This window comes from Oncorhynchus masou, chromosome 25 (assembly GCF_036934945.1).
Source record: "Oncorhynchus masou masou isolate Uvic2021 chromosome 25, UVic_Omas_1.1, whole genome shotgun sequence".
Classification (NCBI taxonomy): Eukaryota; Metazoa; Chordata; class Actinopteri; order Salmoniformes; family Salmonidae; genus Oncorhynchus; species Oncorhynchus masou.
The window spans coordinates 12,471,520-12,495,573 of NC_088236.1; the positions used below are offsets into that span (position 1 = coordinate 12,471,520).

General features: G+C 42.3%; 1 protein-coding gene across 3 annotated transcripts in view; it reads left to right on the top strand.

The window, feature by feature from the left end:
- Positions 1–24,054, top strand: part of LOC135513789 (serine/threonine-protein kinase TAO3-like) — a 164,010-nt gene that overhangs the window by 69,033 nt on the left and 70,923 nt on the right. For all 3 annotated transcript variants that reach the window (XM_064936719.1, XM_064936718.1, XM_064936720.1), the window contains one exon: positions 2,459–2,551. The gene's annotated coding sequence lies outside the window, so the exon portion shown is untranslated. The remainder of the gene's footprint in view (positions 1–2,458; positions 2,552–24,054) is intronic.

Genomic DNA, 24,054 nt, shown 5'->3' on the forward strand with positions numbered 1-24,054 from the left:
GAGAGAGAGATGTGAGGCCTGTGTTACCTAGAGAGAGAGATGTGAGGATTGTGTTATCTAGAGGAGAGAGAGAGATGTAGAGGCCTTGTGTTATCTAGAGGAGAGAGAGATGTGAGGATTGTGTTATCTAGGAGAGAGAGATGTGAGGCCTGTGTTACCTAGAGAGAGAGAGAGATGTGAGGCTTGTGTTATCTAGAGGAGAGAGAGAGATGTGAGGCCTGTGTTACCTAGAGGAGAGAGAGATGTGAGGATTGTGTTATCTAGGAGAGAGAGAGACCTAGAGAGAGATGTGAGGATTGTGTTATCTAGAGGAGAGAGAGATGTGAGGCCTGTGTTACCTAGAGAGAGAGATGTGAGGATTGTGTTATCAGAGGAGAGAGAGAGATGTGTTATCTAGAGGTGAGAGAGAGATGACCTAGAGGAGAGAGAGAGATGTGAGGCTTGTGTTATCTAGAGGAGAGAGAGAGAGATGTGAGGCTTGTGTTACCTAGAGGAGAGAGAGAGAGATGTGAGGATTGTGTTATCTTGAGAGGAGAGAGGCCTGTGTTACCTAGAGAGAGAGATGTGAGGATTGTGTTATCTAGAGGAGAGAGAGATGAGGCCTGTGTTAGATCTAGAGGAGAGAGAGAGATGTGAGGCTTGTGTTATCTAGAGGAGAGAGAGAGAGATGTGAGGCTTGTGTTATCTAGAGGAGAGAGAGAGATGTGAGGCCTGTGTTACCTAGAGAGAGATGTGAGGATTGTGTTATCTAGAGGAGAGAGAGATGTGAGGCCTGTGTTACCTAGAGGAGAGAGAGAGATGTGAGGCTTGTGTTATCTAGAGGAGAGAGAGAGATGTGAGGCTTGTGTTACCTAGAGGAGAGAGAGAGAGATGTGAGGATTGTGTTATCTCGAGGAGAGAGAGATGTGAGGATTGTGTTATCTAAAGGAGAGAGAGAGAGATGTGTTATGTTATCTAGAGAGAGAGATGTGAGGATTGTGTTATCTAGAGAGAGAGTGAGGATTGTGTTAAGTGAGTTATCTATGTGAGGATGTTTAGAGAGAGATGTGAGGCCTGTGTTACCTAGAGAGAGAGACACCTGCACAGGATTGGTACATCCAAACATCACACCTGCGGGACAGGTACAGGATGGCAACAACTGCCTGAGTTACAGGGTTACACCAGGAACGCACAATCCCTCCAGCAGTGCTCAGACTGTCTGCAATAGGCTGAGAGAGGCTGGACTGAGGGCTTGTAGGCCTGTTGTAAGGCAGGTCCTCACCAGACATCACCGGCAACAACGTCGCCTATGGGCACAAACCCACCGTCGCTGGACTGAACAGGACTGGCAAAAAGTGCTCTTCACTGACAAGTCGCGGTTTTGTCTCACCAGGGGTGATGGTTGGATTCGCATTTATCTCATAAGGAATGAGTGTTACACCAAGGCCTGTACTCTGGAGGGAGATCGGTTTTAAGGTGGAGGGTCCGTCATGGTCTGGGGGCGGTGTGTCACCGCATCATCGGACTGAGCTTGTTGTCATTGCAGGCAATCTCAACGCTGTGCGTTACAGGGAAGACATCCTCCTCCCTCATGTGGTACCCTTCCTGCAGGCTCATCCTGACATCACCCTGGAGGGTGAGGGCTAGGGCCATTCCCCCAAGAAATGTCCGGGAACTTGCAGGTGCCTCGGTGGAAGAGTGGGGTAACATCTCACAGCAAGAACTTGCAAATCTGGTGCAGTCCATGAGGAGATGCACTGCAGTACTTAATGCAGCTGGTGGCCACACCAGATATTGACTGTTACTTTTGATTTTAACCCCCCCCCCCTTTGTTCAGGGACACATTATTCAATTTCTGTTAGTCACATGTCTGTGGAACTTGTTCAGTTTATGTCTCAGTTGTTGAATCTTGTTATGTTCATTAAAATATTTACACATGTTAAGTTTGCTGAAAATAAATGCAGTTGACAGTGAGAAAACATACTATTTTTTGCTGAGTTTAGATGTGACAGTACTGTAGCTAGCTAGCTGCTGCCAGACCAGAGCTCTTGTAGATGTGACAATACTGTAGCTAGCTAGCTGCTGCCAGACCAGAGCTCTTGTAGATGTGACAATACTGTAGCTAGCTAGCTGCTGCCAGACCAGAGCTCTTGTAGATGTGACAGTACTGTAGCTAGCTAGCTGCTGCCAGACCAGAGCTCTGTTGTATCTTCGTGGATGGGGATGCTCTACCACCTAACCAACTCAGGGTATGATAGGCCTAGACTGTACTCTGTACTAGTCACTAACAGTGTGCTCAAACAACCTGTAAGGGTTATGAATTATTACAGTGCACTTCTGATACGTACATATTTGTTTAAGTACAAACTCTGTTGAAGTGAATTACGTCATTGCAACCCATTTTGATCAGTTATGTCATGCTGAAGTTTTCTAGACTTGAGTTATTTATGTAAGTATGCTCTTTCCTCTGTTTCTTCAGGTTTTTCTCCATCTGTCCCAGCCATGAAGCAGCTGAGTGGACTATAGACCCGCTCTTGGCCTAGAGAACAGCAGAACTCCATCACACACTAAGGTAATGATGCATGTGGTCGTTCGGCACTAGCAGACAGCTACTGTACAGGGGCGATTCCACTTCGGCATTACCCCAAAATATTTTTGGTATCCCCGAATGTTCTGGGAATTCTCACTTCATTTAAAAATCATGATGAAAGTGGCCCTTTTAGACCTGTATCTGCTTCCTGATGATCTGTGCACCGTACCTGGTACAGACAACATCTAGTCATTATACTGTAAGACCCTATGATCTGTGAACCGTACATATGACAGACAACATCTAGTCATTATACTGTAGGACCCTATGATCTGTGAACCGTACATGTTACAGACAACATCTAGTCATTATACTGTAGGACCCTATGATCTGTGAACCGTACATATGACAGACAACATCTAGTCATTATACTGTAGGACCCTATGATCTGTGAACCGTACATATGACAGACAACATCTAGTCATTATACTGTAGGACCCTATGATCTGTGAACCGTACATATGGCAGACAACATCTAGTCATTATACTGTAGGACCCTATGATCTGTGAACCGTACATATGACAGACAACATCTAGTCATTATACTGTAGGACCCTATGATCTGTGAACCGTACATATGACAGACAACATCTAGTCATTATACTGTAAGACCCTATGATCTGTGAACCGTACATGTTACAGACAACATCTAGTCATTATACTGTAGGACCCTATGATCTGTGAACCGTACATATGACAGACAACATCTAGTCATTATACTGTAGGACCCTATGATCTGTGAACCGTACATATGGCAGACAACATCTAGTCATTATACTGTAGGACCCTATGATCTGTGAACCGTACATATGACAGACAACATCTAGTCATTATACTGTAGGACCCTATGATCTGTGAACCGTATATGTTACAGACAACATCTTGGTGTCATTGTGATTCATTGATTTCATTTTTGTACTATTCAGTCCTTTCACTCTCCCCTCCCTCCTTCCCTCCCTCCTTCCCTCCATTATCTAAATCCTTCTGTCCGTATTGCATGGCAGCAGGCGACGGTGGTGAATGAGTCTGTCGTTTATTAAGGGTCGTACACATGACATCGAATGTCGATCTTCGTTTGTTCAGCTCACTGTTGACGTCTGAATGGCGACAGTTTCATGCGATTCAACACAAAATCAGTTTGCACTCAGTTCACAAGTACTCTCAGCAGGCAAGTGCTATTTGTGTTTTGAGCCCTAATGGTTGAGCCATAATGGTTGGTGTTTTGGAGCCCCTAATGTTTGGCGTGTTGGAGCCCCTAATGTTTGGTGTGTTGGAGCCCCTAATGTTTGGTGTGTTGAGCCCTAATGGTTGGTGTGTTGGAGCCCCTAATGGTTGGTGTGTTGGAGCCCCTAATGGCTGGTGTGTTGGAGCCCTAATGGCTGGTGTGTTGAGCCCTAATGGCTGTTCTGTTGAGCCCTAATGGTTGGTAGTGGTTGCTCCTTTCTTGCTGCTCTACATACTCAAGACGGCATGATGATGATGCTGCTGCTGCCCAATCGCTCAGAATTAAACTTCACTGGGAGAAGAGAAGCACATACACACAGAACGCCAGGAGCAAAGCTGGCTGTTGAGTCATACAGCAGAGAGAGCTCAGAGAGTTGGGGAGCCCATAGCCAAGGCTGAGGGGGGGCAGACAATATTTTTGGTAGGGCGTAGTGCCGGGTTTTCAGAGGGAGGGAGGGCCGAGTTTTCAGAGGGAGGGAGGGCCGAGTTTTCAGAGGGAGGGAGGGCCGAGTTTTCAGATGGAGGGAGGGCCGAGTTTTCAGAGGGAGGGAGGGCCGAGTTTTCAGATGGAGGGAGGGCCGGGTTTTCATAAGGAGGAAGGGAGGGCCGGGTTTTCGCATGGATGGATGGATAGAGGGCCGCTTTTCACATGGATGGATGGAGAGAGAACTGGGTTTTCACATAGATGGATGGATGGAGAGAGCCGGGTTTTCACATGGATGGATGGAGAGGGCCGGGTTTTCACACGGATGGAGAGAGAACTGGGTTTTCACATAGATGGATGAATGGAGGGAGGGCTGGGTTTTACTGTAGGAGGGAGGGCTGGGTTTTACTGTAGGAGGGAGTGCTGGGTTTTACTGTAGGAGGGAGGGCTGGGTTTTACTGTAGGAGGGAAGGCTGGGTTTTACTGTAGGAGGGAAGGCTGGGTTTTACTGTAGGAGGGAGGGCTGGGTTTTACTGTAGGAGGGAGGGCTGAGTTTTACTGTAGGAGGGAGGGCTGAGTTTTACTGTAGGAGGGAGGGCTGGGTTTTACTGTAGGAGGGAGGGCTGAGTTTTACTGATGGAGGGAGGGCTGAGTTTTACTGATGGAGGGAGGGCTGAGTTTTACTGTAGGAGGGAGGGCTGAGTTTTACTGTAGGAGGGAGGGCTGAGTTTTACTGATGGAGGGAGGGCTGAGTTTTACTGATGGAGGGAGGGCTGAGTTTTACTGTAGGAGGGAAGGCTGGGTTTTACTATAGGAGGGAAGGCTGGGTTTTACTGTAGGAGGGAAGGCTGGGTTTTACTGTAGGAGGGAAGGCTGGGTTTTACTGATGGAGGGAGGGCTGGGTTTTACTGATGGAGGGAGGGCTGGGTTTTACTGATGGAGGGAGGGCTGGGTTTTACTGTAGGAGGGAGGTGTCGTGATGTATTACTTAATGTGACGACTGTTGCTCATCGAATGATTAAAGGTTTCTAATTGCGTGATTAACTGAATCAAGCAATTATTAACTCATTATTCTGGGGCACCATGGGAAAATTTGTTTTATTGAGTTTCTATTTCCCAAATTAACTACATTTACATTTAAGTCATTTGGCAGACGCTCTTATCCAGAGCGACTTACAAATTGGTGAATTCACCTTATGACATCCAGTGGAACAGCCACTTTACAATAGTGCATCTAAATCATTTAAGGGGGGGTGAGAAGGATTACTTTATCCTATCCTAGGTATTCCTTAAAGAGGTGGGGTTTCAGGTGTCTCCGGAAGGTGGTGATTGACTCCGCTGTCCTGGCGTCAAAGTATATCAGAATATCTATTTTACAACAGACGCTAATTAATCAGTTACCTCTACAGTCACGTTCTGAACGTCACATAATCTGTGAATCTGCACGGACCCGGGTCTCACCAATGAGTTCGTACCACACCAATCTTAGTTGAGTATTTATTTACTAGAAAGCTAAAATGAGAATAAAAGATATACATACACAAAAACACTTTCTAGGCTATTGAATAAAACTTAGTGCAATGGTCCAACACACTATGGCACGTGTTACCCAAAATGGGGATTTAAAAGAGATAGAAATAGAGAAAGTACACGAGAGAAATATACATTTGGGTGAATTTGTCAGCTATGCTATTCTAACCCTAGCCTTGCCCCAAACTGCCGCTCTTATGGGTCAGAATATAATGATGTAATTATGTGGGGAAGGTCTCCGTGGATTCTCCGCGAGGACCGTTCAGGCTGCTCAATGACGCAATTCTCCGGCGCAATTCTTTGGCTGTCCTCACGATGTCAGTGTCCTTTTGGCTTAGGAGTCTGTTCCCTCGCCCTTGCTCTGGAAGGGCTCTTCTGAGGACAGACAGCTCTGTAGCTCAGAGCTCACAGCGTAGGAATGAAACAGTGTAGATACCACGATTCGATGGGGAGTGGAGGCTAGGTGGTTCGACTTGAATTCACCATCTTAGACACAGCTACTCACCAGTAGCTTGGGTCGAAACATATTTCTTTGTCTTCAAACTTGTGTTGCGTTTTGGGTTCGTTGACTTTTTAGACCTCGGCTGCAGCTTGGGTCACGTAGTCTCATATGTTAATTCTTAACTCACAGGTTTTATATCGTCAGGTCAGAAGTGGGCGTAACTGCCTTTAGGGCAATTCTCTGGGCGTACCAAGTTATGGGCAAGGTCTAGATTGTACTCAAATCCAATTTTAGACAACTAACTTCACATTTCATCTTTACCAAAACATTCTCTTTGATTTGGACATTTTCCACACAATGTACAATGTATAAACATTAAAAATATACAAGGAAAACTCTTAATGTTACAATGTTTTCGTAATAACGTTAACCTTTAATAACAAAACAAAATGACATACATTTTCATATCCCATCTATCGTCAACACCATTGTGGCTGACGGAAACCGTTGTTCCAAAGTCCCTTTATTTCATGTTTAATGTTCTGAGGGTGGTTCTCCATATTGAGGGGACACAGGAATGTTGTGTGGCCTAAGATTTACCAGGGGCGTGAGGGGTCATAAAACCCCCACATCTTCAGACCCCTAGATCTCTGTAGGGTTGTGGTCTCCTGTAACCTGACCTGATCAGGACAGTCATGACAGAGGGCTGGGTTTTACTGTAGGAGGGAGGGCTGGGTTTTAGTGTTGGAGGGTGAGGGAGGGGGTTACCGAAGGGAAGAGGGGGTGGTTGATTCCAAACTCTACTACTCTACTCTACTGTATGTGTGTCCGTGCGCATGCGTATAACCCATGTTTCAGCGCGGTGAGAGAATACATCTCACATTCATCTCTAATGCTGAATCCCCCCTCACAGGCATACTCCTATGTCCTATAGTTCATGTTCATTACAATTGAATCAACACAAATCACCCATTCACATCCATATGAGACGAGGTGACCATGTGTTAACGTGTGTTATTAATACTGTAAAGTACACGTAGACTCCACAGTGGTGATGTGAAGCATTATTACTGCACCCAGGCTCTCCGTCTTGATTAGTAAGGCTTTACTGAAGTGCAGTGATTCTCTATGGGATTGAATACCACAGTGTAATATCAAAAGCACTAATCCTACTCTGTAATATCATGCTAGTAATATAAAGTGAAAGGATCATTATCTAATTATCTCTCTCTCTCTCTCTGTCCTTCCCAACAACCATACATTATGCACAATTTGGCAGATTTGTATTGGTTAGGTTTGAGCGATGTCAACCATTGTCCTATTGTGACTATATACACATAAAACATTGTGATATTCGATATTGGCCACCTCTGCTAAAACAATAGTTGGGCTATAGCACAAAATCGAATACAACTGGACCAAGCATGATGAAAGATAATGTTGTTGGAAGCCTTGACAGAGGCTGAGTACAGGCAATGGCAAATCTTTTCTAGAGTTCCTTTGTGTCTGTCTGGCTGGCGCACACGTGATGGAGCAGTGACTCTCTGATGAGGAACAGTCTGTCTCACTGTAGTGAGCTAGGTTATAGGACTACGTAATGAGGAACGGTCTGTCTTACTGTAGTGAGCTAGGTTAAAGGACTACGTAATGAGGAATGGTCTGTCTTACTGTAGTGAGCTAGGTTATAGGACTATGTAATGAGGAACGGTCTGTCTTACTGTAGTGAGCTAGGTTATAGGACTACGTAATGAGGAACGGTCTGTCTTACTGTAGTGAGCTAGGTTATAGGACTACGTAATGAGGAACAGTCTGTCTCACTGTAGTGAGCTAGGTTATAGGACTACGTAATGAGGAACGGTCTGTCTTACTGTAGTGAGCTAGGTTATAGGACTACGTAATGAGGAATGGTCTGTCTGACTAGTGAGCTAGGTTATAGGACTACGTAATGAGGAATGGTCTGTCTTACTGTAGTGAGCTAGGTTATAGGAATACGACTCTGTCTTACTGTAGTGAGCTAGGTTATAGGACTACGGAGGAACGGTCTGTCTTACTGTAGTGAGCTAGGTTATAGGACTACGTAATGAGGAACAGTCTGTCTCACTGTAGTGAGCTAGGTTATAGGACTACGTAATGAGGAACGGTCTGTCTTACTGTAGTGAGCTAGGTTATAGGACTACGTAATGAGGAACAGTCTGTCTTACTGTAGTGAGCTAGGTTATAGGACTACGTAATGAGGAACAGTCTGTCTTACTGTAGTGAGCTAGGTTATAGGACTACGTAATGAGGAACGGTCTGTCTTACTGTAGTGAGCTAGGTTATATAGGACTATTATATAGACCTTCCAGTGAAATGCTGAATGACAAGCCCTCAACCAACAGGTGTAAACCTCATAGTGAAATGCTGACTGACAAGCCCTCAACCAACAGGTGTAAACTCACATTTAAATGCTCATCACTCACTAGCGACTCCTGTGTTGGGCCGGGCGCAGTGCACGCTGACCAGGTCGCCAGGTGTATGGTGTTTCCTCCGACACATTGGTGCAGCTGGCTTCTGGGTTGGATGTGAATTGTGTCAAGAAGCAGTGCGGCGAGGTTGTTTATTTTTCAGAGGCCCTCAACCAACAGGTGTAAATCTCATAGTGAAATGCTGACGGACAAGCCCTCAACCAACAGGTGTAAACCTCATAGTGAAATGCTGACTGACAAGCCCTCAACCAACAGGTGTAAACCTCATAGTGAAATGCTGAATGACAAGCCCTCAACCAACAGGTGTAAACTTCATAGTGAAATGCTGAATGACAAGCCCTCAACCAACAGGTGTAAACCTCATAGTGAAATGCTGAATGACAAGCCCTCAACCAACAGGTGTAAACATCATAGTGAAATGCTGAATGACAAGCCCTCAACCAACAGGTGTAAACTTCATAGAAATGCAATGACAAGCCTCAACCAACAGGTGTAAACCTCATAGTGAAATGCTGAATGACAAGCCCTCAACCAACAGGTGTAAACCTCATAGTGAAATGCTGAATGACAAGCCCTCAACCAACAGGTGTAAACATCATAGTGAAATGCTGAATGACAAGCCCTCAACCAACAGGTGTAAACTCACATTTAAATGCTGACTGACAAGCCCTCAACCAATTTTTTAAAATGAATAAAATAATAAAAACATTCAAATTCTAAAAATCTAAATTAAAAAAAGACAAAATAATAAACATATATATATTTTTAAGTGTTAACAAAAAAAAAGAGTAAACATTACAAAATAAAAATTCAAAATAAGTTCACTGACTGAGGCTCTCTACCTTCGCCTCTCCCGAGTCCGTATGGGAGTTGCTGCGAAGAGACAAGACTGTAACTACTACCAATTGGATACAATGAAAAGGGGGGGTATGTAGTAGCAGAGGTAACAGTCTATGACTAGGGTGGCTGGAGTCTTTGACAATTTTTTGGGGCCTTCCTCTGACACCGCATGGTATAGAGGCACCAGTGATGTACTGGGCCGTATGGTAGTAGTGCCTTGCGGTAGGAGGCCGAGCAATTGACATACCAGGCAGTGATGCAACCAGTGCAACCATGCTTTCGATGATGCAGCTGTAGAACCTTTTGAGGATCTGAAGACCCATGCCAAATCTTTTCAGTCTCCTGAGGGGGAATAGGCTTTTTCACAACTGTCTTAGTGTGTTTGGACCATGATAGTTTGTTGGTGATGTGGACACCAAGGAAATTGAAGCTTACAACCTGCTCCACTGCAGCCCCCTCGATGAGAATGGGGGCGTACTCGATCCTCCTTTTCCTGTAGTCCACAATCCTCTCCTTTGTCTTAATCACGTTGAGGGAGAGGTTGTTGTCCTGTCACCACACGTCCAGGTCTCTGACCTGCTCCCTATAGGCTGTCTCATCATTGTCACTGTTGTGTCATCAGAAAACTTGATGATGGTGTTGGGAGCGTTTCTGGGAATGCAGTCATGAGTGAACAGGGAGTACAGGAGGGGACTGAGCATGCACCCCTGAGGGGCCCCCGTGTTGAGGATCAGTGTGGAGGATGTGTTGTTACCTACCCTTACCACCTGGGGGGCGGCCCGTCAGGAAGTCCAGGATCCAGTTGAGGAGGGTGTTGTTTAGTCCCAGGGTCCTTAGCTTAGTGATTAGCTTTGAGGGCACTATGGTGTTGAACGCTGAGCTGAAGTCAATGAATAGCATTCTCACATGGGTGTTACTTTTGTCCAGGTGAGAAAGGGTAGTGTTGAGTGCAATAGAGATTAGAGGTCGACCGATTATGATTTTTCAATGCCGATACCGATTATTGGAGGACCATAAAAGCCGATACCGATTAATCGGCCAATTCTTTTTTAAATGTATTTTTTATTCGTAATAATGACAATTATAACAATACTGAATGAACACTTATTTAACTTAATATAATACAGCAATAAAATCAATTTAGCCTCAAGTAAATAATGAAACATGTTCAATTTGGTTTAAATAATACAAAAACAAAGTGTTGGGGAAGAAATTAAAAGTGCAATATGTGCTATGTACGAAAGCTATCGTTTCAGTTCCTTGCTCAGAACATGAGAACATATGAAAGCTTGTGGTTCCTTTTAACATCAGTCTTCAATATTCCCAGGTAAGAAGTTTTAGGTTGTAGTTATTTTAGGAATTATAAGACTATTTCCCTCTATACCATTTGAATTTCATTAACCTTTGACTATTGGATGTTCTTATAGGCACTTTAGTATTGCCAGTGTAACAGTATAGCTTCCGTCCCTCTCCTTGCTCCTCCCTGGGCTCGAACCAGCAACACAACTACAATTAACTAGCTAGCTATTTCACTTCGGTTACACCAGCCTCATCTTGGGAGTTGATAGGCTTGAAGTCATAAACAGCGCAATGCTGGATGCACAACGAAGAGCTGCTGGCAAAACACACGAAAGTGCTGTTTGAGTTAATGTTAACGCCAGCTGTATGTAATTCATGTCGTCGGTCAGCCACGACTCGGTGAAACGTAAGATAAGGCAGTTTTTAATGTCACTTTGGTAGGATATATGTCATCGTAGTCCGTCTGTTTTATTATCGATTGATTGTACGTTGGCTAATAGGACCGATGGTAAAAGTAGATTGCCATCTCGGCATTGGATCCTTACAAGGCACCCGGACCTTCATCCCTGATACCTCAGTCTCTGATACCTTCGTCTTTTTCTCCTGCGAATGACAGGGATGGGGGCCTTGTCGGGCGTCTCATGTAAATAATTCTCGTCTGACTCGTTGAAAAATAAGTATTCCTGCAGTACGGGGTGAGGAATTGCTGTCCTGATATCTAGAAGCTCTTTTCGGTCATAGGACACGGTGGCAGAAATATAACGTACATAGTAAGGTACAAATAATATGAAAAAAACATATGCAATAGAACAATCTCCTTCGGCGCCATTCTTCATTATTATAATGGTGAGAGGTTAGCATGTCTTGCGGGGTATGATTTTTGTGTAACTTTCTCACGAATCATGGTAGCATCCACATTAAAGCAGTTAATTTCTTACAAATGTTAGAATATTTCTTCCACTTTGACACCATAGTATTTTGTGTAGATTGTTTACAAAAAATATATATAATTAAATCAATTTTAATCCCACTTTGTAACACAGCTAAATGTGGAAAAAAGTCAAGGGGTGTGAATACTTCCTGAATGCACTGTACACCCAAGCTATCAACATCTATCTCACTGTACATCAGGTGATAAATAACCTAGCGCATCTAGTGGATGATAAATAACCTAGAGCATCTATCATAGTGGATGATAAATAACCTGCTAGCATCTATCATAGTGGATGATAAATAACAGTCATCTAACATAGTGGATGATAAATAACCTAGCTATAGCATCTATCATAGTGGATGATAAATAACCTAGCAATAGCATCTATCATAGTGGATGATAAATAACCTAGCTATAGCATCTATCATAGTGGATGATAAATAACCTAGCTATAGCATCTATCATAGTGGATGATAAATAACCTAGCTATAGCATCTATCATAGTGGATGATAAATAACCGAGCTATAGCATCTATCATAGTGGATGATAAATAACCTAGCTATAGCATCTATCATAGTGGATGATAAATAACCTAGCTATAGCATCTATCATAGTGGATGATAAATAACCTAGTTATAGCATCTATCATAGTGGATGATAAATAACCTAGTTATAGCATCTATCATAGTGGATGATAAATAACCTAGCTATAGCATCTATCATAGTGGATGATAAATAACATCTATCATAGTGACATCTATCATAGTGGATGATAAATAACCTAGCTATAGCATCTAACATAGTGGATGATAAATAACCTAGCTATAGCATCTATCATAGTGGATGATAAATAACCTAGCTATAGCATCTATCATAGTGGATGATAAATAACCTATATAGCATCTATCATAGTGGATGATAAATAACCTAGCTATAGCATCTATCATAGCATCTATCATAGTGGATGATAAATAACCTAGCTATAGCATCTATCATAGTGGATGATAAATAACCTAGCTATAGCATCTATCATAGTGGATGATAAATAACCATCTATCATAGTGGATGATAAATAACCTAGCATCATCTATCATAGTGGATGATAAATAACCTAGCTATAGCATCTATCAGTTATAGCATCTATCATAGTGGATGATAAATAACCTAGTTATAGCATCTATCATAGTGGATGATAAATAACCTAGCTATAGCATCTATCATAGTGGATGATAAATAACCCTAGCTATAGCATCTATCATAGTGGATGATAAATAACCTATATAGCATCTATCATAGTGGATAAATAACCTATAAATCTAACATATCTAACATGGATGATAAATAACCTAGCTATAGCATCTATCATAGTGGATGATAAATAGCATCTATCATAGTGGATGATAAATAACCTAACATCTATCATAGTGGATGATAAATAACTTAGCATCTATCATAGTGGATGATAAATAACCTAGCTATAGCATCTATAGTGGATGATAAATAACAGCTATAGCATCTATCATAGTGGATGATAAATAACTTAGTTATAGCATCTATCATAGTGGATGATAAATAACCTAGCTATAGCATCTATCATAGTGGATGATAAATAACCTAGCTATAGCATCTATCATAGTGGATGATAAATAACCTAGCTATAGCATCTATCATAGTGGATGATAAATAACCTAGCTATAGCATCTATCATAGTGGATGATAAATAACCTAGCTATAGCATCTATCATAGTGGATGATAAATAACATAGCATCTATCATAGTGGATGATAAATAACCTAGCTATAGCATCTATCATAGTGGATGATAAATAACCTAGCTATAGCATCTATCATAGTGGATGATAAATAACCTCTATAGCATCTATCATAGTGGATGATAAATAACCTAGTTATAGCATCTATCATAGTGGATGATAAATAACCTAGTTATAGCATCTATCATAGTGGATGATAAATAACCTAGCTATAGCTAGTGGATGATAAATAACTATAGCATCTATCATAGTGGATGATAAATAACCTAGTTATAGCATCTATCATAGTGGATAAATAACCTAGCTATAGCTATAGTGGATGATAAATAACGAGCTATAGCATCTGTCATAGTGGGTGATAAATAACTTAGCGATCATAGTGGAGTTGGCTTGTCATAGTGGATGATAAATAACCTAGCTTAGCATCTATCATAGTGGATGATAAATAACCTAGCTCATCCCTCCCTAGCATCTCCCTGCTATAGCATCTGTGGATGATAAATAACTATAGCATCTCTCCCAGCTTAGAGCCCCCTCCCTCCCCTCCCAGCCTGCTAGAGAGGCACCTCTCTCTCTCTCTCTCTCTCTCTCTCTCTCTCTCTCTCTCTCTGTCTCTCTCTCTCTCTCTCTCTCTCTGCCTCTATCTCTTCTCTCGCTTTTTATCAGCTCTGGTTAGTAAAGTCGCTTAAAAAAATTACTTTTCTGCTGCTTCCCTCACGCGGATCGGTCTGACTCTGACCAGGTCTATATGGGTCTCCATTTAAAACAATGTATGCATATCAAGCCCCAGGTCCATTTTGGTCTTTTTGGTCCCGTGAAGACGTTTCTGCGTGTGTGTATCAGAGCAGAGCTGTAGAATGTAATATTCAGCAGCCTGATGGGCTTCTTTCATAGCATCACGTTTGAAGATGAATTAGTAATGGCAGTGCAGTGGCCTCAGGGAGCCCACAGCGTGAGAAACCACCATATTGGTGGGTGAAATGTGTGTATTTGGGCAAGAGGATATGTAAGAGCATGTCTGTTTACCAATATTCTTAACGGGAGTGTATGTTTGTGTGCAATTGCAAAGGTGAGGACATGTGTGTGCCTTCGCTCAACTCATTCGCACAGACGCATGTATGTATGCTCACTCGCGCGCGCGCGCACACACACACACGTGAGCACACATGCTTCGATTTACACACACACACACACACCCACGCACTAACTCCCTAATCTGTCTAAGCCGCGTCCCTAATCACATCCCTCAGCACAGTGTCATTCATAGATAGATCTGCAATTATTTCAATATGCGCGTGCACACACACACACATGGTGTAAGCGGGTAGTGAGGACCAACAGCACAGTTTCAACCTGTTGTTGCCAAGTTGCATCATATCATACATTCCTGAAGGGGGGAGGAGGGGGGAGCAAGAAAAGAGGGAAGAGAGAAGGAAGCAAAGGGGCCCTAGAGAGGCCATGTGACCTCTTCATTTGCTCCATTTTTATCTCCGACCCTGTCCTCTATCCTTCTTTCTATCTCCAACCTTCTTTCTATCTATCCCAACCCTCTATCCTTCTATCTATTCCCATCCCTCTATCCTTCTATCTATCCCCATCCCTCTATCCTTCTATCTATCACTGACCCTCTATCCTTCTATCTATCACTGACCCTCTATCCTTCTATCTATCCCAACCCTCTATCCTTCTATCTATTCCCATCCCTCTATCCTTCTATCTATCCCCATCCCTCTATCCTTCTATCTATCTCCGACCCGCTATCCTTCTATCTATCTCCGACCCGCTATCCTTCTATCTATCCCTGACCCTCTATCCTTCTATCTATCCCTGACCCACTATCCTTCTATCTATCCCTGACCCTCTATCCTTCTATATATCTGTCCCCTATCCTCTATCCTTCTATCTATCTCTGACCCTCTATCCTTCTATATATCTGTCCCCTATCCTCTATCCTTCTATCTATCTCTGACCCTCTATCCTTCTATATACAGTGCCTTGCGAAAGTATTCGGCCCCCTTGAACTTTGCGACCTTTTGCCACATTTCAGGCTTCAAACATAAAGATATAAAACTGTATTTTTTTTGTGAAGAATCAACAACAAGTGGGACACAATCATGAAGTGGAACGACATTTATTGGATATTTCAAACTTTTTTAACAAATCAAAAACTGAAAAATTGGGCGTGCAAAATTATTCAGCCCCTTTACTTTCAGTGCAGCAAACTCTCTCCAGAAGTTCAGTGAGGATCTCTGAATGATCCAATGTTGACCTAAATGACTAATGATGATAAATACAATCCACCTGTGTGTAATCAAGTCTCCGTATAAATGCACCTGCACTGTGATAGTCTCAGAGGTCCGTTAAAAGCGCAGAGAGCATCATGAAGAACAAGGAACACACCAGGCAGGTCCGAGATACTGTTGTGAAGAAGTTTAAAGCCGGATTTGGATGCAAAAAGATTTCCCAAGCTTTAAACATCCCAAGGAGCACCGTGCAAGCAATAATATTGGAATGGAAGGAGTATCAGACCACTGCAAATCTACCAAGACCTGGCCGTTCCTCTAAACTGTCAGCTCATACAAGAAGGCTGATCAGAGATGCAGCCAAGAGGCCCATGATCACTCTGGATGAACTGCAGAGATCTACAGCTGAGGTGGGAGACTCTGTCCATAGGACAACAATCAGTCGTATATTGCACAAATCTGGCCTTTATGGAAGAGTGGCAAGAAGAAAGCCATTTCTTAAAGATATCCATAAAAAGTGTCGTTTAAAGTTTGCCACAAGCCACCTGGGAGACACACCAAACATGTGGAAGAAGGTGCTCTGGTCAGATGAAACCAAAATTGAATTTTTTGGCAACAATGCAAAACGTTATGTTTGGCGTAAAAGCAACACAGCTCATCACCCTGACCACACCATCCCCACTGTCAAACATGGTGGTGGCAGCATCATGGTTTGGGCCTGCTTTTCTTCAGCAGGGACAGGGAAGATGGTTAAAATTGATGGGAAGATGGATGGAGCCAAATACAGGACCATTCTGGAAGAAAACCTGATGGAGTCTGCAAAAGACCTGAGACTGGGACGGAGATTTGTCTTCCAACAAGACAATGATCCAAAACATAAAGCAAAATCTACAATGGAATGGTTCAAAAATAAACATATCCAGGTGTTAGAATGGCCAAGTCAAAGTCCAGACCTGAATCCAATCGAGAATCTGTGGAAAGAACTGAAAACTGCTGTTCACAAATTCTCTCCATCCAACCTCACTGAGCTCGAGCTGTTTTGCAAGGAGGAATGGGAAAAAATTTCAGTCTCTCGATGTGCAAAACTGATAGAGACAAGCGACTGACAGCTATAATCGCAGCAAAAGGTGGCGCTACAAAGTATTAACTTAAGGGGGCTGAATAATTTTGCACGCCCAATTTTTCAGTTTTGATTTGTTAAAAAAGTTTGAAATATCCAATAAATGTCGTTCCACTTCATGATTGTGTCCCACTTGTTGTTGATTCTTCACAAAAAAATACAGTTTTATATCTTTATGTTTGAAGCCTGAAATGTGGCAAAAGGTCGCAAAGTTCAAGGGGGCCGAATACTTTCGCAAGGCACTGTATCTATCCCCGACCCATATCCTTCTATCCATCTCTGACCCTCTATCCTTTATCCTTCTATATATCTGTCCCCTATCCTCTATCCTTCTATCTATCTCTGACCCTCTATCCTCTATCCTTCTATATATCTGTCCCCTATCCTCTATCCTTCTATCTATCTCTGACCCTCTATCCTCTATCCTTCCATCTATCTCTGACCCTCTATCCTTCTATATATCTATCCCCGACCCTCTATCCTTCTATCTCTGACCCTCTATTCTCTATCCTTCTATATATCTGTCCCCTATCCTCTATCCTTCTATCTATCTCTGACCCTCTATCCTTCTATCTATCTCTGACCCTCTATCCTTCTATCTATCTCTGACCTTCTATCCTTCGATATATTCAATTCAAGGGGCTTTATTGGCATGGGAAACATGTTTTAACATTGCCAAAGGAAGTGAGGTAGATAATATACAAAAGTGAAATAAACAATACAAATGTACAGTAAACATTACACATACATAAGTTTCAAAACAATAAAGACATTACAAATGTCACATTATGTATATATACAGTGTTGTAACAATATACGAATGGTTCTAGTACACAAGGGAAAATAAATAAGCATAAATATGGGTTGTGTTTACAATGCTGTTTGTTCTTCACTGGTTGCCCTTTTCTTGTGGCAACAGGTCACAAATCTTGCTGCTGTGATGGCACACTGTGGAATTTCACCCAGTAGATATGGGAGTTTATGAAATTTGAGTTTGTTTTCAAATTATTTTTGGATCTGTGTAATCTGAGGGAAATATGTCTCTCTAATATGGTCATACATTGGGCAGGAGGTTAGGAAGTGCAGCTCAGTTTCCACCACTTTTTGTGGGCAGTGTGCACATACATAGCCTGTCTTCTCTTGAGAGCCATGTCTGCCTACATTGGCCTTTCTCAATAGCAAGGCTATGCTCACTGAGTCTGTACATAGTCAAAGCTTTCTTTAAGTTTGGGTCAGTCACAGTGCTCAGGTATTCTGCCACTGTATACTCTCTGTTCTAGTTTGCTCCATTTTGTTGTTAATTTTTTCCAATGTGTTAAGTAATTATCTTTTTGTTTTGCTTGGGTCTAATTGTGCTGTTGTCCTGGGGTTCTGTGGGGTGTGTTTGTGTTTGTGAACAGAGCCCCTGGACCAGCTTGCTTAGGGGACTCTTCTCCAGATTCATCTCTCTGTAGGTGATGATATGGAAGGTTTGGGAATCGCATCCTTTTAGGTGGTTGTAGAATTTAACGGTTCTTTTCTGGATTTTGATAATTAGTGGGTATCGGCCTAATTCTGCTCTGCTCTACATGCATTATTTGGTGTTCTACGTTAAACACTGAGGATATTTTTGCAGAATTCTGCATGCAGAGTCTCAATTTGGTGTTTGTCCCATTTTGTGAAATCTTGGTTGGTGAGCGGACCCCAGACCTCACAACCATAAAGGGCAATGGGCTCTATGACTGATTCAAGTATTTTTAGTCCGATCCTAATTAGTATGTTGGTATGTTGAATTTTGTGTTCCTTATGATGGCATTGAATGCCCTTCTTGCCTTGTCTCTCAGATCATTCACAGCTTTGTGGAAGTTACCTGTGGCGCTGATGTTTAGGCCAAGGTATGTATAGTTTTTGTGTGCTCTAGGGCAATGGTGTCTAGATGGTATTTGTATTTGTGGTCCTGGCGACTGGACCTTTTTTGGAACACCATTATTTTGGTCTTACTGAGATGTACTGGCAGAATCTGTGCAGAATATCTCGGTGCTGCTGTAGGCCATAGGCAAGCAGTAGACATTTGACTTCAGATTCTAGTAGGGTGAGGCTAGGTGCTGCAGACTTTTCTAGTCCCCGCGCCAATTCGTTGATATATATGTTGAAGAGGGTGGAGCTTAAGCTGCATCCCTGTCTCACCCCACTGCCCTGTGGGAAGAAATGTGTGTTTTTTGCCAATTTTATCCGCACACTTGTTGTTTGTGTACATGCATTTGATAATGTTGTATGTTTTACCCCCAAAACCACTTTCCATCCATTTGTATAGCAGACCCTCATGCCAAATTGAGTCAAAGGTTTTTTTAAATCAACAAAGCGCATGAGAAGACTTTGCCTTTGTTTTGGTTTGTTTGGTTGTCAATTAGGGTGTGCAGGGTGAATACATGGTCTGTTGTACGATAAAAAGCCAATTTGACATTTGCTCAGTACATCGTTTTCATTGAGGAAATGTACGAGTCTGCTGTTAATGATATTGCAGAGGATTTTTCCAAGGTTGCTGTTGACGCATATCCCACGGTAGTTATTGGGGTCAAATTTGTCTCCGCATTTGTGGATTTGGGTGTTCAGTCATTGGTTCCAAATATTGGGGAAGATGCCAGAGCTAAGGATGATGTTAAAGAGTTTTAGTATAGCCAATTGGAATGTGTTGTCTGTATATTTGATAACTTCATTAAGGATACCATCAACCCCACAGGCCTTTTTGGGTTGGATGGTTTTTATTTAGTCCTGTAGCTCATTCAAGGTAATTGGAGAATCCAGTGGGTTCTGGTAGTCTTTAATAGTTAATTCTAAGATTTGTATTTGACCTTGTATATGTTTTTGCTCTTTATTCTTTGTTATAGAGACAAATAGATTGGATAAGTGGTTTACCCATACATCTCCATTTTGGATAGATAATTCTTCGTGTTGTTGTTTGTTTAGTGTTTTCCAATTTTGTTGTTAGAGTCTATGGATTCTTCAATTACATTGAGCTGATTTCTGATGTGCTGTTCCTTCTTTTTCCGTAGTGTATTTCTGTATTGTTTTAGTGATTCACCATAGTGAAGGCGTAAACTCAGGTTTTCTGGGTCTCTATGTTTTTGGTTGGACAGGTTTCTCAATTTCTTTCTTAGATTTTTGCATTTTTCATCAAACCATTTGTCATTGTTGTTCGTTTTCTTTGTGAGATTTTTAGATTTGATAGGGAAGCTGACAGGTCAAATATACTGTTAAGATTTTATACTGCCAAGTTTACATCTTCACTATTACAGTGAAACGTTTTGCCCAGGAAATTGTCTTAAAGGGATTGAATTTGTTGTTGCATAATTATTTTTTGGTAGGTTTCCAAACTGCATTCCTTCCATCAATAGCATTTCTTAATGTTACTCAGTTCCTTTGGCTTTGATGCCTCATGATTGAGTATTGCTCTGTTCAAGTAGATTGTGATTTTGCTGTGGTCTGATAGGGGTGACAGTGGCCTGTCTGTGAATGCTCTGAGAGACTCTGGGTTTGAGGTCAGTGATTAATTAACCTCTAGTGACTCCCCATCCCGGATCCGGGAGCGTAATCATCGACTGACACTAATAAGCATAACGCAACAGACATAAATATTACTAGAAAATATTCCTATTCATGAAAATCACAAGTGAAATATACTGAGACACAGGTTAGCCTTTTGTTAATCATCCTGTCATCTCAGATTTTCAAAATATGCTTTACAGCCAAAGCTAGACAAAGCATTTGTGTAAGTTTATCGATAGCCTAGCATAGCATTTTGTCCAGCTAGCAGCAGGTAACTTGGTCACGGAAATCAGAAAAGCAATCAAATTAAATCGTTTACCTTTGATGAGCTTCGGATGTTTTCACTCACGAGACTCCCAGTTAGATAGCCAATGTTCCTTTTTTCCCAAAATATTATTTTTGTAGGTGAAATAGCTCCATTTGTTCTTCACGTTTGGCTGAGAAATCGACCGGAAATTACGGTCACAAAAACGCTGAAAAATATTCCAAATTAGCTCCATAATATTGACAGATACATGGCAAACATTGTTTATAATCGATCTTCAAGGTGTTTTTAAAATATCTATTCGATAATATATCCACCGAGACAATTGGTTTTTCAGTAGGACAGATTGGAATAATGGCTACCTCTGTATTTTACGCGACAGTCACTCTGAGAGCCATCAGGTGACCACTTACACAATGTAGCCGCTTATGGGTATTCTTCAACATAAATGCGTAAAACTACGTCACAATTCTGTAGACACCTTGGGGAATATGTAAAAAAAAGTAATCTGGTTGATAGCCCATTCACTGCTCAATAGGGACGCATTGGAACGCAGAGCTTTCAAAACACCAGGCACTTCCGAATTGGATTTTTCTCAGGCTTTTGCCTGCAATATCAGTTATGTTATACTCACAGACAATATTTTTACAGTTTTGGAAACTTTAGAGTGTTTTCTATCCTAAGCTGTCAATTATATGCATATTCTAGCATCTTGTCCAAACAAAATATCCTGTTTACTTTGGGTATGTTATTTTTCCAAAAATTAAAATACTGCCCCCTAGTCACAAAAGTAGTCTACAGTACTACTGCCAAGAGATGAACTATAGGTGTACCTTGACAATGTACATACCCAGCGTGCGACAGAGCTGCAGGAGTTGTGACCCGTTTTTGTTGGTTATGTTGTCATAGTTGTGCCTAGGGGTCATATGGGGGAGGGAATGATGTCATCTCCAGGCAGTTGTTTGTCCCCCTGTGTGCTGAAGGTGTCAGGTTCTTGTCCGGTTCTGGCATTTAGGTCGCCACAGACTAGTACATGTCCCTGGGCCTGGAAATGATTGATTTCCCCCTCCAGGATGGAGAAGCTGTCTTCATTAAAGTATGGGGATTCTAGTGGGGGGATATAGGTAGCACACAGGAGGACATTGTTCTCTGTTAAGATCATTTCCTTTTGAATTTCTAGCCAAATGTAAAATGTTCCTGTTTTGATTAATTTAATGGCGTGAGTTAGGTCTGCTCTATACCAAATTAGCATACCCCCTGAGTTCCTTCCCTGTTTCACACCTGGTAATTTGATGGATGGGACAACCAGCTACCAGGGTTCTTGCAGGAGGACAATGTCTTTATTACCGATTTCTTTGGTGAAGTCCAGGTTCCTGCTTTTTAGGCCAAAGGCAGATGACCTCAGGATTTGGATATTCCAGGATGATATAGTGAAAGCTTTGTGTTCCATGAAGTGTCCAATGTTGTTGGTCGTGTGGTTTGGCCTCAGGCCAGCAAGTGTGAGCAGAGCCTGCTGAGCATCTGGTACATGCCATTGGCTTGGGCTAGTGTAAGAGTGGGGGTTGGGCCTGTTTGCCCGCTCACTGCCTGGGCGTGTGTGTGACTTCCATGTTGAGGCCCTCTTTGCAGGGGATGGGGTGGGCAGGAGGGGCATAGGTCTGATCTGAGGGGGCCTAAATGGGGTGTGGGCATGGTTGACGTGGGGGGGTGTTGATTGGTTTCGGTGGGCGTGTGGATGTGGATGTGGCTGGGGGTACTGTGGTCTGTATTAGAGGTCGACCGATTCTGATTTTTCAATACTGATACCGAGTATTGGAGGACCAAAAAAGCCGATACTGATTAATCGGACAATTTATTTTATTTGTTTATTATTTTAACTTAATATAAAATATCAATAAAATCAATTTAGCCTCAAGTAAATAATGAAACATGTTCAATTTGGTTTAAATAATGCAAAAACAAAGTGTTGGAGAAGAAAGTAAAAGTGCAATATGTGCCATGTAAGAAAGCTAACGTTTCAGTTGCTTGCTCAGACCATGAGAACATATGAAAGCTTGTGGTTCCTTTTAACATCAATCTTCAATATTCCCAGGTAAGACGTTTTAGGTTGTAGTTATTATAGGAATTATAGGACTATTTCCCTCTATACCATTTGTATTTCATTAATCTTTGACTATTGGATGTTCTTATAGGCACTTTAGTATTGCCAGCGTAACAGTATAGCTTCTGTCCCTCTCCTTGCTCCTCCCTGGGCTCGAACCAGCAACACAACGACAACAGCCACCATCGAAGCAGCGTTACCCATGCAGAGCAAGGGGAACAACTACCAGAAGGCTCAGAGCGAATGACGTTTGAAACGCTATTAGCGCGCGCTAACTAGCTAGCCATTTCACTTCGGTTACACCAGCCTCATCTCGGGAGTTGATAGGCTTGAAGTCATAAACAGCGCAATGCTTGACGCACAACGAAGAGCTGCTGGCAAAACGCACAAAATTGCTGTTTAAATTAATGTTTATGAGCCTGCTTCTGCTAGCCATTTCACTTCAGTGACACCAGCCTCATCTCGGGAGTTGATAGGCTTGAAGTCATAAACAGCGCAATGGTTGACGCAGAACGAAGAGCTGCTGGCAAAACGCACAAAAGTGCTAGTTGGTACTCAGACAAAAGGTCTAGGGCGCGCTGGGTGTTTGGAAGCAAATCTCTATCTCCGACCCTCCATCCTTCTATCTATCCCTGACCCTCTATCCTTCTATCTATCCCTGACCCATCTCTCTCTCTCTCTCTCTCTCTCTGTTCATCTCTTTATTCTCTTAATTTCTCTGTTCTCTTTCTCATCTCTCTCACTCAACCTCTATTCTCTTCTCTCCCCCCCTCTCTCTCTGTTCTTTTATCTGGTGTAAACTGTGTATTCAGATTGAGTGGTGGGGGGGGGAGTGGAGACAGACTGGCATGATGCAATGAATAGGGAGACACACACACACTTGAAATGCTTTATATGGATTTGGGGTAAATGGAAACAAAACATGGCTCACACACACTGTGTTTTCCCTGTTGGCATACGTCAGAAGGGTCAATGAAGGCTTGTAGTTTATCTATAGCTTACGGGTGTATTTATTGTTCTGTGTCTATAATATTCTCCAGTCCAGCCAGAGACATGGCATCCAGAACACATCTGAGAAATCTTGACCCTGAACTGTGATAAATTGGCAGTAGTTCACCCATTACTAACATCAATGGTGGAACCAATTCATGTTTGTTTTTTAAATGTTTCAACCCATGATTATCACGGGTATTACGTAGCAATGATAATATGTGTGAGAACTGAACTTTAGTTAAACACAATGCTGGAATACCAAGAGTACAACACAATGTACAGTAATGTAGCTTACACATTAGAACCTC